The sequence below is a fragment of the Bubalus bubalis genome, chromosome 16 (assembly GCF_019923935.1).
Source record: "Bubalus bubalis isolate 160015118507 breed Murrah chromosome 16, NDDB_SH_1, whole genome shotgun sequence".
Lineage (NCBI taxonomy): Eukaryota > Metazoa > Chordata > Mammalia > Artiodactyla > Bovidae > Bubalus > Bubalus bubalis.
In genome coordinates, this window is record NC_059172.1 from 41,665,324 (window position 1) to 41,680,979 (window position 15,656).

Below are 15,656 nucleotides of genomic sequence, written 5' to 3' on the forward strand. Positions count from 1 at the left end.
TAACAAAGTCAGTTTGGCAGTCGAAGTACTAACAGTAGAGACCAATCTGCTGCCCCTAGCCTGGTACTTTCCTCTAAAGTACACTGCCATCTGATCTTACAAACTAACAACTTTTTTGACAGCCAGTCATGAGATACAAGGCTGGATTCCCTGGGGAAGATAAAGACTCCTTCTGAGTCATGATAAGATAGGCTCAATTATCATCCTTTCAGCCTTGAAGGCTCTGAGATAACCTCTATGAGATGAGAAACATACTGGTGCACAGATTACCTTACAATTTTCAAAAAAAAACTCTCACAAATCTTGGCTCATCTCTCAAACCCAATAGACCTGGAGTTAGGATTCCTGTAATCATACTAATTGAACAGATTTTTTTTAAAAAATCTAAAAGAGAGGTTAAATAACTTGCCCCAGGTCACAGAACCAGAAGATATCTCATCTAGAAATAATACCCAAGCCTTTCAGCTCTCTTTGTGTACTAAGTAGAGCAGTTCCAAGGGCACCAGACAAAGCCAGGGTCAGAAGACCAGGCAGTGCTGGGCTCCGTGACAGCCATATGCCCTTGGGAAGTCACCAAGCCTTCCAGCTTTTACCCATAAAACCCCTCCCCTGAGCAAGTGACAGGTCTGGTATAAGCATGAAAAGATGTGTGTGAAGGCATTCTCCTTAAATCAGGCACTGAGCTAAGAATTTCATTCATCTCAGCTGCTCTTAATCACAGACAAAAACCTGGGGCAGTAGGTATGCCCCCTAGAAAAGGACGCAGAGCCTCAAGTAAGAAAGTTTTCAATATGTGTTAGCTGCTCAGTCATGTCTGACTCTTTGCGACCCTATGGGCTGTAACTTGCCAGTCTCCTCTGTCCATGGAATTCTCCAGGCAAGAATACTAGAGTGGGTTGCCATTTCCTTCTCCAGGGAATCTTCCCAACCCAGAGATCGAACCTGTACTGCAGGCAAATTCTTCACCATCTAAACCACCAAGGAAGCCCCATATTTTTCAATGTTGTTTCCTCAAGCAGTGCTAGAGAGATCCTGATGGAATCTTTAATGCAGAGACCCCATGCAGAATCTTTGTGTTTTTGACTAACCTTCAGTATTACAGCAAATTTATTAAAACAAGATTTTAATTCACTCTAGTTTAAAAGGTATATATATGCAGGAGATAACGTAGGAGGAGCATCACAAAATCCAGCAGGAAATAACAGGGTGGCACCAACCCTAAGTGGGGGACACTGCTGCTTCAGTGGAGCAACCAGAGTGTCAAAGAGGGCACACTCAACCAGCCACTAGAAATACCCAATCCAACACCCCGACCCAAGTACCAACTCAGAAATTCCTCAAAGGAATTCCTAGTGTCCCTAGTGTCCCCTGTCCGTGGAGGACAGGATGAAAGAGCAAGGGCAACACCATCAAATCACTCACCTTCTCCCTTGTCCTGTTCCCAACAGGCAGTTTTCTGTTCTTCTCCTGATCCCTAAAATGCACATTCCACCTGCCCAGTCTCCATACTGAGAAACAAGAGGCAATACCCATTCATTTCTACAATAAGACACTAATCACAGTTATAATACCAACTCATGTTTATTGAGTGGGCTTCCTTGGTGGCTAAGCAGTAAAGAATCCACCTGCAATGCAGCAGACTTGGGTTTGATCTCTGGGTCAGGAAGATCCCGTGGAGAAGGAAATAGCAACCCACTCCAGTATTCTTGCCTGGGAAATCCCATGGACAGAGGAGCCTGGCGGGCTACAGTCCATGAGGTGGCAAAGAGTCAGACGCAACTTAGCAACTAAACAACAAATACCATATACCAGGCATTCTTCTAAGGAGCATGAAGGGTCAGGGCAGGTGGATTACTAAAGCTGATACAAGTCAGTCTCTCTCTAATGCAAACTTCAAAAAGCCCTCCAGACCAGACCTGACACAGAATGCAGGCCATGCTCCCCCTAGTGGCACACTGGGGTTATAGTGGTTCCTTAGGGCCTTGTCCTGGGTCAGCGGGAGAGGGGCCCAGATAGGGACACAGTAAGTGCCCCACTACTGGGAGAACTGGAATCTCTGCTGGGTGCTGCTATTGTGTGTAAGTTCCTTGAACTGGGCAGAGCAAGAGGTCAGCTGAATCCTGCTGCCTCTGCAAGGCTGGATTTAGATCAATCCTACCTGACCTTTCCGGAAAGACAGGAACCTGTAACCTGTGTGGTCTGCTGGGAGTCCCCGTGCAAGCTTGTACTGACAAGGAGATACCTTTGTGTATCCCTACCTCTTTCTGGCCTGCAGCCAATCCACTTACCGACTCCAGACAATGCTACTTCCTAGATATATCTTTCATCTGTCCATTTTTCTGCACCTCATTGCCACCCTAATCTTTCCCCTTAACTGCGACGAAAACCTCCTGACCACCCCAGCTTTCACTCTTGCCCTCACAGCTCCATTCTCCATGGAGGTGTCTGAATCACCCTTTTACACTAGATCATGTCATTTCCTGCTTAACACACTTCAATGGCCCCCCAACATTCAGGGTAAAATCTAAAATCTTCCCATGTCCCTATAAGGCCCTGTATGACTCTTCTCCAGCCTCCTCCTGCCCTCCCCCTCTGGGTGCCAGCTCCGTGGGCCTCCTTTTAGTTCCCCAAAGTGTCAGAGTTTCTCCAGGCTGTTCCCTTTTGCCTTGGATGCCCCCCTACACCATAGTCTTTGCCTGGCTGAATCTTACTCGGCTCAACTTGCCTCTTACTTCCTAAGAGAGGTCTGCGACCCTCCAGTCTGAATGAGGACTTACCCTCCATGGCACTCACCACAATCTGTAATTGCTCCCTTGTGCCATTCTGTGCTTCCCCCAGGTTTCTTAGGAGCAGGAACCTTGACTATTTTGCTAGCCACCTATTCTCTGCATTTAGTATAGGGCCCAGCTTACAGCTGGCACGCAGTAAAAATCTGCTGAATGAATGCATAAAACTCCATTCCTTCCTGTCCAACAGGAAGAAGAAACTTAGAACGGCTATTTCATGTCACTTATTGCATCTTTTCATAGACTTACAAACTATAATTACATCTCTTTTCCTCATGTGCCTTGCCTGTGGGCTCAACCAAAAATTCCTGTAAAGTCTCCCTGCGGTTTGTTTCCCAGAACTTCTCTCGTAAGGTCAGTCTTCTGGGGACGCACTCCAGGGTTTTACAGTCTTCCCCATTCCCAGAGAGCCCACTCACAGGCACCCCCCCACCGCAGTCACTGCCAGACCGTGCAGGATTCGGGAACGGCCCAGCGCCCACAGAGGAGAAGGTTCTCTCGGGTCAGCTCCATTCAAGCACAAAAATGCCTTCTCTCACCTCCACTGTGCAGCTCCCTATGCTTACTGAAAATACACATTTGCTTTAAAAAGCCATCCTATGTTTTATATAATTTGGAGATGGGTATAAATACTGTTTTGAAAAAAAAAATGTTTTTCCATTACTAAAAAGAAACTGAAAACTACTCTCTGGGGGAAAAATAATTAAGACTTAACTAACAGCAACAGCGGTGTGACTAAGTCCAAACCCCGCCCATGACAGACGTCACCACCAAAATTTGAAATCCCTTTGGCTTCATCTGCCATACTCCCCTACCACTACCACTCCAGTACAGGCACAAGCACAGCACACTGCCTGCTGCTCTGAAAACTGCATTTTTTTTCTCTTCCTCCCCCGACTGCTCACACTGTTACCTTTTTTCTGAGTGCCTCTCATTGCCCAACTACCTTCAAGGCCCAACTCAGTTACTACCTCCTCTGTGAAACAGTTCTTGATGTCCTGGCGGGATCTGTCTGTCTACTCTGGAAGCCCACAGCAGTCTGAAGATGCCTTTATCATGGTATTTATATAATTTTATCACTGTTACTTGCACTCCTGTCTCCCCCACAGTCATGAGCCCCTTGAAATCTACCCACTTTCATATTTCATTCAGAGTAGGCAATGAATTAAAGTGTCAAATAAATAATTTAAAAAGACTCTAAGGGAAAAAAAAGAAGAAACAGCTGTCCCCTCGATAAGATGAAAGAATTTGAGAGAAGAATTCGAGAGGAGAAAAAAAAAGTATATATATATATATATATATATATGTATATGAGCATTAGATTCTACATTTGGTCACTATAAGAGATGATGCTCTATTCTTGTCCCTTTATAAACTGAAATGCCAAATGTGAAAACACAGGAGCAGAACAAATCTTTTAAAGTCACTCTTTACTTTGGGAGCATTGGAATTCAAGAAAAGAAAGCTGCTGTTATCTCAACATTGGTCTTCCTTGGTGGCTCAGCAGTAAAGAATCTGCCTGCCAATGCAGGAGACATGGGTTCGATCACTGTGTTGGGAAGATCCCCTGGAGAAGGGAATGGCAACCCACTCCACTATTCTTGCCTAGGAAGTCCCATGGACAGAGGAGCCTGGCGGGCTATAATCCACAGGGTCACAAAAGAGTCGGACACGACTTAGCAACTAAACAACAACAATCTCAACATTACTAGTTGGATCCTAGAATGCCTAAGAGATGCAGTATAACTTCAGATGCCTCTAGGGAGCCTAGCTCCCAATGCCCATCAGACAGCTCCAGCAGCATGTCCACAGAGGACATCCCGTTCTACCCACGTGTCCTACCCATTCTCCGACATGGGCTCTGGCTGCCATGTGAGTAGGCAGGTTTCCACAAGACTTTACAATTATCCTTTTCTAACTCTGAGAAGCAATGTGATTAAGAAGGGAAAAACTAAAAATCCAGGAGCAGAGAGTCATCAGGTCCTGGTTACAGGGCGGTGAGACCGTGAGCAAGTCCTTGTGCCCCATAGGACCTCTGCCTTTTCCTGCGAATAGTGAGATGGCTGTTGGGCTGTTGGAACCAGCGCTTCTCCAGTGAGCCCTTCTAGTGTCAATGTTCTACTGTATTGTTCTTTGGCAGTCACCCAGACCTGTTGTTCTATCCTAGTCACCCAGTGCCCTTGCTTCCTGAATGAGTCCAAAGCAGCAGAAACATTTCTTGTTTCAGGGGCATCTAATCCTTTTAGCAGAGTCATCTGCCTGGGATCAGACAGAAGAAGACCATCAACAACAAAAGGCGACCTTTCCTGGAGGGAAAGATGGGATATTCAGGCTTCCTCCCTAAGAAGAGCTGGAGAGAGAAGAAAGACACCAAACATTGGATGGGGAAATTAGGAAAGGGCCTGGGAAGTGCTTTGAGAAAAACTGCAGCTCTGCCAGGGACTCACTCCTAGCCACCAGTCTGAGACAAAGCAGCCTTTACAAAGCAGAAGAACTGGCAATATCTAAGTTCTCTTGGAAGGCAACCTGCTTACTGCCAATCAAGCAGTCTGTTCATGAGCTCTACCAGGGCTTTGAATTGACAAAACAAATGTCTCCCTCCAGACGGCAACCCCAGCCCTCCTCTGCTCAAGAACCATAGCTGGCAGGACGTCTCGTGTGCTAGCTACTGCTGCACATACTTTGCTTCACAGCCTTCCTGGGGAAACAGAAATATCCATTCTTTGCTCAAGTCCCGCATTTTATGTAAAGAAATTCTTCCAGGTCCTTCAGTTCAGTTCAGTTCAGTCGCTCAGTCATGTCCGACTCTTTGTGACCCCATGAATCACAGCACTCCCGGAGTTCACTCAAACTCATGTCCATCGAGTTGGAGATGCCATCTCATCCTCTGTCGTCCCCTTCTCCTCCTGCCCCCAATCCCTCCCAGCATCACAGTCTTTTCCAATGAGTCAACTCTTCGCATGAGGTGGCCAAAGTACTGGAGTTTCAGCTTCAACATCAGTCCTTCCAATGAACACCCAGGACTGATCTCCTTTAGGATGGACTGGTTGGGTCTCCTTGCAGTCCAAGGGACTCTCAAGAGTCTTCTCCAACACCACAGTTCAAAAGCATCAATTCTTTGGTGCTCAGCTTTCTTCACAGTCCAATTCTCATATCCATACGTGACCACTGGAAAAACCATAGCCTTGACTAGATGGACCTTTGTTGGCAAAGTAATACCTCTGCTTTTGAATATGTTATCTAGGTTGGTCATAACTTTCCTTCCAAGGAGTAAGCATCTTTTAATTTCATGACTGCAATCACCATCTGCAGTGATTTTGGAGCCCAAAAAATAAAGTCTGACACTGTTTCCACTGTTTCCCCATCTATTTGCCATGAAGTGATGGGACCAGATGCCATGATCTTCGTTTTCTGAATGTTAAGCTTTAAGCCAACTTTTTCACTCTCCTCTTTCACTTCCATCAAGAGGCTTTTTAGTTCCTCTTCACTTTCTGCCATAAGGGTCCTTATTCCTGCTTTAATCCCACCAGCCTCTGACCCATTTCCTACCCATACCCCTCTAACCCCAAGGCTCTGAACTAGGAAAGTGTGGGTGCAGTCTACAGTGACCCTAGATTCCACTACCCTGTGGTGAAGTGGCTATTGGACCTCTTCATGCTGGATTGAGCATGCTCTCCTTCCACGTGCCAGCTTTCCAGCCCTCATCCATCTCCACTCAGCTCACAATCCTCAACATGAAGCTCAAGGTTCAGATCCCCAGGACACAAAGGACTCAAGTGTGTTGATCCAGTCTTTTAGAATATCTGTTAGTCTCTTGGAGAGCCTATACATGGGCTAATTTCTGGAATCTCTCAAATTCACAGGCCCCTGAACACTGCCCCTTAAGTCCAAGCACTTTAACACTGGGCCACATAAACACAGTCTTGGGGCCAAGAACGACTGGACTAAGGAGGCAGTATCCTTCACGCACTCTGGAAGAAACATTTACCCTTCCAGAATGGGCTTCCCGTGTTTACTTGGCTCAGAACTCCAAGCTCAACCAAGATCTTATCTATCATGACTGAAATGTCAGGATGGGAGAGGCAGGGTACAAAGTTAGGAAAAAGGAGATAGAGGAATAAGAGGAATGTGGACTCAAATGGCTTTTCCACGATGTAACCAAGGAAAACCTTTGAGTCTCAGAAAGGAGTATCCCTCAGAATAAGATCTAGGCAAAGCAGTGGGAAATGTGGGTCCAGACTATATCACCTCCTCCAGGCTGTCTCCCCTGATTTTCCCAGATTCGACTGGATTCTCTACTCCCACCCACTGTACTCCTTAGAACAGTCTACAGCTCCAGTGCCTGCTGTGTTCACTGCCTTGTATTTTAGTGCACCAAGGTTTATTCAGCTCGTTTCTCCTACTAGCCTATGTCTTAACCTAAGCCTAGTTTAGGGTTCTGTACATTGTACAATTAATAAATTGTTAATATATGAACTAAAGAAACCAACCAACTAAACTAACCAATGACAATGCTATAACTACATGATCCTAATAAGGGATCAACAATATCACCATAGAACCTAAACCACTTGCTCATTAGCACCTTAGAGCGGTCCAAGGTTTTTGTGCTGTGTCTATAAGATGATTATAAGTGGTATAAGTGGTATTTTTTAAAAAAATTTTAATGCTTTTATATTTATCATAATGTGTATTAAAAAAAAAAGATAGCCAGCTAATAACCTCCTTTTCACTGATCTCATTGACTAGGCCAATGCTTATGAAAGTATAGTTTTTTTGTTTGCTTTTAGTTTTGTCTTGCTAAAATTAGTGGGTAACAATTTAAAGAGAAATGGGATACTTGCACAATTTCAAAGTATCTCTCTCAGAAATATGTACCAATTACAAAGAACTTGTCAATGGAGAAACCTGGCAGACATATCTAACCAAGTGATCAAAGTTAACATTACTAGTAATTAAACACATCAGCATCATGTATCCTTGACATGAAGCACTAAGAAGGGCATTGCACCTCTGTGGTGTTCTTCCCCCAAATCCATAAGCTTAATCTGATTCTGAGAAAACACTAAACAAACCATCTGGAGGGACAGTTTACAAAATACCTGCCCAGTACTCTTCAAAAATTTCAAGGTCATAAAAGACAAGGACAAACTGAAGGACTGCCGTAGACTGGAGGAGACTAAGACACAACATCTAAATGTATGTGGTATCCTACGTTCCACCATGGAATAGAAATAGACCTTAATGGGAAAGACTAATGAAATCCAAATTAAGTCTATAGTTTACATTATACCAATGTTCATTTCTTAGGTGATAATTGTACCAGAACTATGTTAAGTTAGGGAACTTGTATTATCTTTGCAGCTTTTCTGCAAATCTAAAATTATTTTTAAATTAAAAGTTTTTTAAAAGTCAATTTAAAGATAAATAAATAAAAGTTTATATGGTACAAATCATAAAGATGGTTAAGAATGACTCAAGTCTGAGAAGCAACAGTGGTTACTCTTTATACCTACATCCAAGGAAGGCTGCCCCAGAATAAAAATCAGGGCTGCAGAAGAATATTTAGTAAAACTGGGAAGCATTCAGTTTATATTAGATTAAAAGTAATTATCCCATTTTTGTTATAAAAAATACATACATATATCACATATGTGCTGCACAGGAAAAAATGTCTGTACTGAAATAAAAATATATTATCCTGAACCAAGTAAAGAAGGCATTTATTAAATAGTAAATGGGATATGGTTTTTGGAAAGCATCTTGGATAGATCAATTAAATCTTCATATCCTTTGACTCAGTGGCCTCACTTCTGCCAAGCTGTCTTTAAAAAATTTCAAAGTATGAGGAAAAAAAAATGCATGTTCCCAAATTATATATAATAATGAAAATGAGAAACAAATTCCACGGCAGCCATTACTAGATTGGTACATTTCAAGTGTTTTTTGACTATTTGTTGTTGTTGTTCAGTGGCTAAGTTGTATCCAACTCTGTGACCCAACGGACTGCAGCACACCAGGCTTCCCTGTTCTTCACTATCTCCTGGAGTTTGCTCAAACTCATGTCTGTTGATTCAATGAAGCCATCTAACCATCTCATTCTCTGCTGCCGGCGTCTCCTGCCCTCAATTTTTCCCAGCATCACAGTCTTTTCCAGTGAGTTGGCTCTCCACATCAGGTGGCTGTGCTTCATTTTTGACCATGACCCACAGTAAAAAAAAATTACATTTTATGTGGTAAAACAGTATGTGCATGTATGAGAGTGTGTGCGCACATGTGTGCGTATACAAAACGGAACCAAAAAAGTTTCTTCAAACAATATTTATCTTTACTATGTGTGAGGCTCTCTGTTGTTTTCTATCCTAATCTATTTCATTAAAAAAACAAGCAAGGCTTGTGGAGCCCCACTAAATTAATTGTACATTTCACCAATTATGACCTGAAGTCAGAAAAACATTGCACTAGATGGACAGTTGTGCAGCCATTAAAAGAAAGACTATAATCCACAAACCTATAAAAAACAAGCAGGTCGAGGGAAAGAAAAGAGAAAAGAAGGTAGGAGGAAGATTTGCTTTTCACTGTATACCTTTTTTTACCTTTTGAATTTGCAATACATACATGTATTACTTATTTAAAGACTGTGAAGACTTTAACAGTATCAGATAATGCTAATTACGCATGCTGCTTCTGCTGCTAAGTCACTTCGGTCGTGTCCGACTCTGTGCAACCCCATAGACAGCAGCCCACCAGGCTCCCCTATCCCTGGGATACTCCAGGCAAGAACACTGGAGTGGGTTGCCATTTCCTTCTCCAATGCATGAAAGTGAAAAGTGAAAGTGAAGTCGCTCAGTTGTGTCTGACTCTTAGCGACCTCATGGACTGCAGCCCACCAGGCTCCTCCGTCCATGGGATTTTCCAGGCAATAGTACTGGAGTGGGGTGCCATTGCCTTCTCCAAATTATGCATGAGAAAGCTATACCCACATTAAAATGTAAAAACACATACAAGTAAAAAAGGAAATTATGCCAAAACAATAATCACATATTAGCAATTTTTTCCTTCTTACGAAGTTCTAAATGTGGGCTTCCCTTGTGGCTCACTAGCAAAGAATAGCCTGCAAATGAAGGAGATGCAGGTTTGATCCCTGGGTCTGGAAGATCCCCTGGAGAAGGAAATGGCAACCCACTCCAGTATTCTTGCCTGGGAAATCCCATGGACAGAGGAGCCTGATGGGCTACAGTCTATGGGGTAGCAAGAGTCAGACACGACTTAGTGACTAAACAACAACAGCAAAGTTCTAAATACTCCACACTGTTGCTATTCTACAATTTAAGGCAAAATTTTACTTTCTAAAATTAATGCAACTACTGGAAAGGTGACATAGGAGATTTCAAAGCTAACAGTACAGTTTTCTTTATTAAGCTGAGTGGTAGATACATGAATATTCACATTTAAAGTGTACACATAAAAATCATATACTCTATATTTTTAATAGCATTTTTTTAATAAATGATTGTAAAAGTGGACCCTCTCTACAGGTCTGCCTCTCCTCACCCTCAAATTCAAGAAGACATTCCTCAAAGTGTTGGGCTAGGATTTAAAACCATCAGTCAAATGGATACCTTCCATTTTTGTAAACAAGTTGTAATATGTTAGAACCTGGCTTCTAAAGATTTCCATTTAGAACTTTGTAGGTGGGCTGGTTTCAGTGTTCCATTCACACTCAGGACTCTTTTTTGGTATGTTCTTTGCTTTCCCACCCCCCCCCCCCCCCACTAAGCCATTGTTTATTCTTTCATATTTTTAATCACATATAAGCTCTTCTGAGCCCAGGGGCCATTTCTTATTCATCTTTGAATTTCCAACAGGCTGTAATACAGTGTTTTCTTTGCACACAGCAAATGCTTAATATCACATGCAAAACTCCAGAACAGAGTATACGAAACATGAAAAGTAGCAAGGACACAAGGATGGAAGCCCTGATCACTGGGGATTACATAAGGTCATGCTAAAAAAAAGTATTTTTTATCTGAGTGGAGTTAACATAGAATTATGAGCCTGGAGGCTCAGATGGCAAAGAATCCACCTGCAATGCAGGAAACCCGGGTTTCATCCATGGGTCAGGAAGATCCACTAGAGAAGGGATAGACTACCCACTCCAGCATTCTTGGGCTTCCCTGGTGGCTCAAACAGTAAAGAATATGCCTGCAATGAGGGAGACCTGGGTTCAATCCATGGGTTGGGAAGATCCCCTGGAGAAAAGAATGGCTACCCACTCCAGTATTCTGGCCTGCAGAATTCCATGGACAGAGGAGTCTGGCAGGCGACAGTTCATGGGGTCGCAAAGAGTCGGACAGGACTGAGCAACTTTCACTTCACTTTATAATAGAGAATAATGGAGATAATGTATGTAAAACCCTCAGCAATAGAAAGCAAGTGCTTTATAAAAATAGGCTGGGAGTTTAAAAAATAATATGCACACATACTTACATGATAAATATTTGTATATGCTATATATATTATGTATCACATAAATAAACACATACAAATCCGCGCACATATGGAAGAATGCTGGGACACAATTTATTTGGACTTCAGAAAAATCCCTCTTGATGTGATGGATAAAACAGATGGGCACTGGCAGCAGCTCAATCTGGTAACTCAGGAGAGCTGGGTCCAAATGGATGTGCAAGATGGATCAGTATCAATGAAGAAGGAGTGTTCTGGAATTTCTAGAAGTCTGGACATTCCCATCTGTTCTAGACGCTCTCTTGGTCACTCTTTTTTTTATAAAAGACCCAGATGAGGCACAATAATAAAAAATGCATATGACAAATTAATTGGGAGAAAAAATTAATATTTAGAGGTAATTATTTTTTAAAGGCCTCCACAAACTTAGAACTATAGGTTAAGTATGACAAGATGAAATTTTAAAAGGACAAAAGATATAAGTTTACACAAGCTTATAAAAAAAAACCTGCATGACAACAGGATGAAAATGGTATAAGTGAAAGACACTTAAGGAATGGTTCAGTATGAGTCAACTAATGAGTCAATGTGATTTTGAGTTTACTGATGGGAATACAGAGCCTCAGGTCAAACGAGGTCCATGTCTTCGTTTGCTTCATTCTGGTTAGAAAAGTAGTGTATCTAGGGGACACACACATATTTGCAGTGCGCACTTTCGTGCTCACTTGCTCAGTTGTGTCTGACTCTTTGCAACCTCATGGACTATAGCCCGCCAGGCTCCTCTGTCCATGGGATGTTATAGGCAAGAATACTGGAGTGGGTTGCCATTCCCTTCTTCAGGGGATCTTCCCGACTCGGGGCTCCTACATTAGCAGGCAGATTCTTTACCTCTGAGTCACCTGGGAAGCCCTATATTTGCAGGCCCACGGGTAAATGGAGTTAGTACTCTTGCCTGGAAAATCCCATGGACGGAGGAGCCCTGTAGGCTGCAGTCCATGGGGTCGCTAAGAGTCGGACACGACTGAGCAACTTCACTTTCACTTTTCACTTTGATGCATTGGAGAAGGAAATGGCAACCTACTCCAGTTTTCTTGCCTGGAAAATCCCAGGGACAGCAGAGCCTGGTGGGCTGCCGTCTATGGGGTCGCACAGAGTCGGACACAACTGACGCGACACAGCAGCAGCAGCAATAGCAGCAGCAGCAATAATATCACAGGCAATTAATTATGCTGAAGGAAACAAAGAAAATCAAGTCTGTGGAGCCTCTTAAATTGAAAAATAAGATAACATGTCTGGTTTATGAAGCTGTTAAGTCCTCCTACAGGAAGATACAAAACTATGCCATGACTTATCATCATGGAGTCATCTCTGGGAACTAGTGGCGAGATGAGATTTAAAAAACTCACAGAAAGAAAAGATAGCTGAGGCCTATCTCATCTGCCCTATGGCCCTTCCGCAACTCGTATCAGAGCCTCTCATCTGGGTCTCTGACCATCCAGGCTCTAGTGAGGACACAGAGAAACTCAGGAATCCAATTTTTACCTGTCATTTCCCCAAACCAAGGTTCACCATGATCAAAATTACAAAGTGATATTTTTAACTATCAGTGTGAATTCTTGTGACTCTTTAACCTGCCATAGTGAGCTGTTGTGAGCAGGGAGTCAGCTCTAATTGTTGTAACTGAAACATTAGACAGTAGGACTGTAGCAACTCAGCTCCATCAGGCACTGCTGGGTATAAACATACCAGTGTTACCTCCCATAATGAGAAACTACGATGCTTCTAAGGATTGAAGAAGAATGAGGAGGAGAGAAGAGCAGAGGCCCCTCAAAATTCAGTTCTTATCCTAGACACATGCATGGATGGTGGCCCTGGTCCATGGGTGAGTATCATACTAAATAAACTTCAATGTCCTATAGTAGAAGGACCCTTCCTTCTCTTTTGCCCCAAGGACAGGAACCTAGAAGTTTCTAATTTATGCAATGATTAGCTCTTTCCTTAATGATGCATGAACTGGGTATATCCCATTTTTTATGTAAAATAGATAGAGCTAGCTTGCCTTTTGTATAAAAAGAGGTGCTTATAAATGTTCATTGACTTAGAGATCAACATAGAGAAACCTACGCAATAGGGAAAAAAATCAGACCCAGGTTTCAAGAAAGGGAAGACGGGTGAGATGATGAGAGGAAAAAACAGGAATGTGGAGGGAGAGGAGAGTGCAGTTTAAGATCCTGAAGGACAGAAACAGGAGGAAGCTTGTTTGGAAGTATGAGAATAGCAAATCTTTGGGGAATTCCTGAGTATTACTCGCCGGGATGTCAAAGAACACATCTGAGTATCACTTAGCCTGTGAAGGAAAGAAAAAAATTCAGAAAGCCTATTTTCCTTACATGGGTGAATCTGATTGCCCATGAATCTGATTCAAACTTAGCCTACTCTCTTCTATAAGAGTTCTTTTCACAAAATTCCACTTTCACTGCTTCATTTCTCATCTCCTGAGCACCAAGGCAGAACTTGCAGAATCCAGACCCACCACTCCTGAGGCCAATCATCACAGGGACCCTGGAAACTCACACTCTCTCTATGTTCCTACTGTTCTCACAACCAGAACACTCCCACCTCTCCTGTGCTTATATGAAGTCCATCCAACTTTCAGAGATCAGAAAAGATCCTGCCTCTCCCAAGAAAGTTTTCCTCTAGTTTTAAGATACAACCTTCTATTTCTGAACTCTAAACACATTCACAGTTAGTAACCAAACACAGCTAAGATCTCCACATTTTCTATTTGCTTAACAAAATTTGTGTCTCCCATTATCAAATTCCCTCATTGAGGGAAAAAAAAGCTTTACATAATATTTGAATCGCAATGTTGGTTAAACTGAAAATGTTAGCTAGTACTATGGACTGACTGATGGCTGAAAAGCAATATCTTTTGCTCTTGACCATTCACAGGAAATGGTGGGGGAAGGGGAGAAGGGAAGAGGTGGAACCAATACTCCCCCAACTTCAAAAGTACCTTCTCACCTTTTCCTCCCAACTTTCACCTATTCTGCTTGGGGTGGAAAGGCTCTCTCTATCACAGGTTCAAATCAACCTCCTTCCCTGAGGACAAGTCTGAGCACATCAGAGCAGTATGCTCTGTAATATTTAGTTATATTTAGCTCCATCCTTAACCCTGATCCATCTTGATTAGCCCGTATGATAGCAGCAGCTGCTTACAATCCCTGACAGCGGGAATGTAAAGGCAAGAGAGAAATGCAGGAGGAAGAAGAGCCAAAACTAGCAGTGATTTTTGTAATATACGTTTCAGATTTGGGCCCTTGAGGGAGGTCTGCTTCTAATTAAGACCCATCTGTTCTCAAGCCCCCAAGAGGCAGGACAGTCATGGGAAGGCTCTGAAACCTGGCTGGGCACAGACACCTCTACAGGCCACGCCACTGAGGACTGCAAACATCCCCAGGGAGTCAGCAAACTGGAGGTGGGAGCTCTGACTGGCCATCCCTGCCAGGGGCTGCTAACACGCGTTGTCACTGCCCAGAGTGTCAACACAGCCAGACTAGAAAGACACCCAGAGGACAGGTGATCTCCTCTAAGTTCCTTCTTCACAAACGGCTGCATCCATCCCAGAGCCAAAGAGAGATCACAAGAAACTGAGCCCTGATCTCCCTCCTCACCCGCTTCCTTCCAGAGTGGCAAGAAGACAGGGAAGCGAGTCAGAGAAGGTTTTAAGAAGAATCAATACCACACCACAGCCCATGGAAAGCTAACTCCTGGTCCCAGGATTGCAAGAAAGGGCAACTCCACATTCAAGCTCCTGGTTATCTCCAAGGGCTGGTATCCATGGAACTGCCCTAGCATTCTGCATTAGACAGGCACGATGCGACCGCACCCCACAGAGCCCCAGAGGCAGAGAGCTGGGCAGAAAGGAATGCAGATAGCTTCCCAGAAGTGCCCAGCAGAGGAGGAAACCCAGAGCTTCCCACAGTTTCCTGGGTCCAGAGGGGAGGAACGAGGCTCTCAGCAGCTCAGAGAGCCTGATGGTCCTCGCATCTGAGAGCCCAAAAGGAGAGAAAAGCACCATGGTGGGAAGACGCCTGGACAAAACAAGCCTGGGCAGGCCCCAGATGGCTTCCAGTAAGCAGTGGCTCTGCTGAATGTGAGCAAGAGTCTTAGAGAAACCCGAAGCTACTGATAGCCTCAAAGAAACCCAAGGCAGGCCTAGGATGGGGAATGTCTGAACCACTTAGTATAAGCTTTTGCTGGTGGCTTTACCACCTGCCTTCCATGCAGAGGCTTCATTTTTTTCCACATCTTGCGGAAGGAGGGTGAACCAGAGCAGGTCCCCGACATCTGAAAACAAAGCTTGTAAGCAGATGGGCTCTGTGGGCTCCAATGCCTCCC

The 15,656-nt window shown here is 43.6% G+C and overlaps 1 protein-coding gene across 3 annotated transcripts in view; it reads right to left on the reverse strand.

Moving 5' to 3' along the window:
• DENND2B (DENN domain containing 2B) overlaps positions 1–15,656 on the reverse strand; it is a 166,256-nt gene that overhangs the window by 125,565 nt on the left and 25,035 nt on the right. The gene's annotated exons all lie outside the window — the stretch shown is intronic.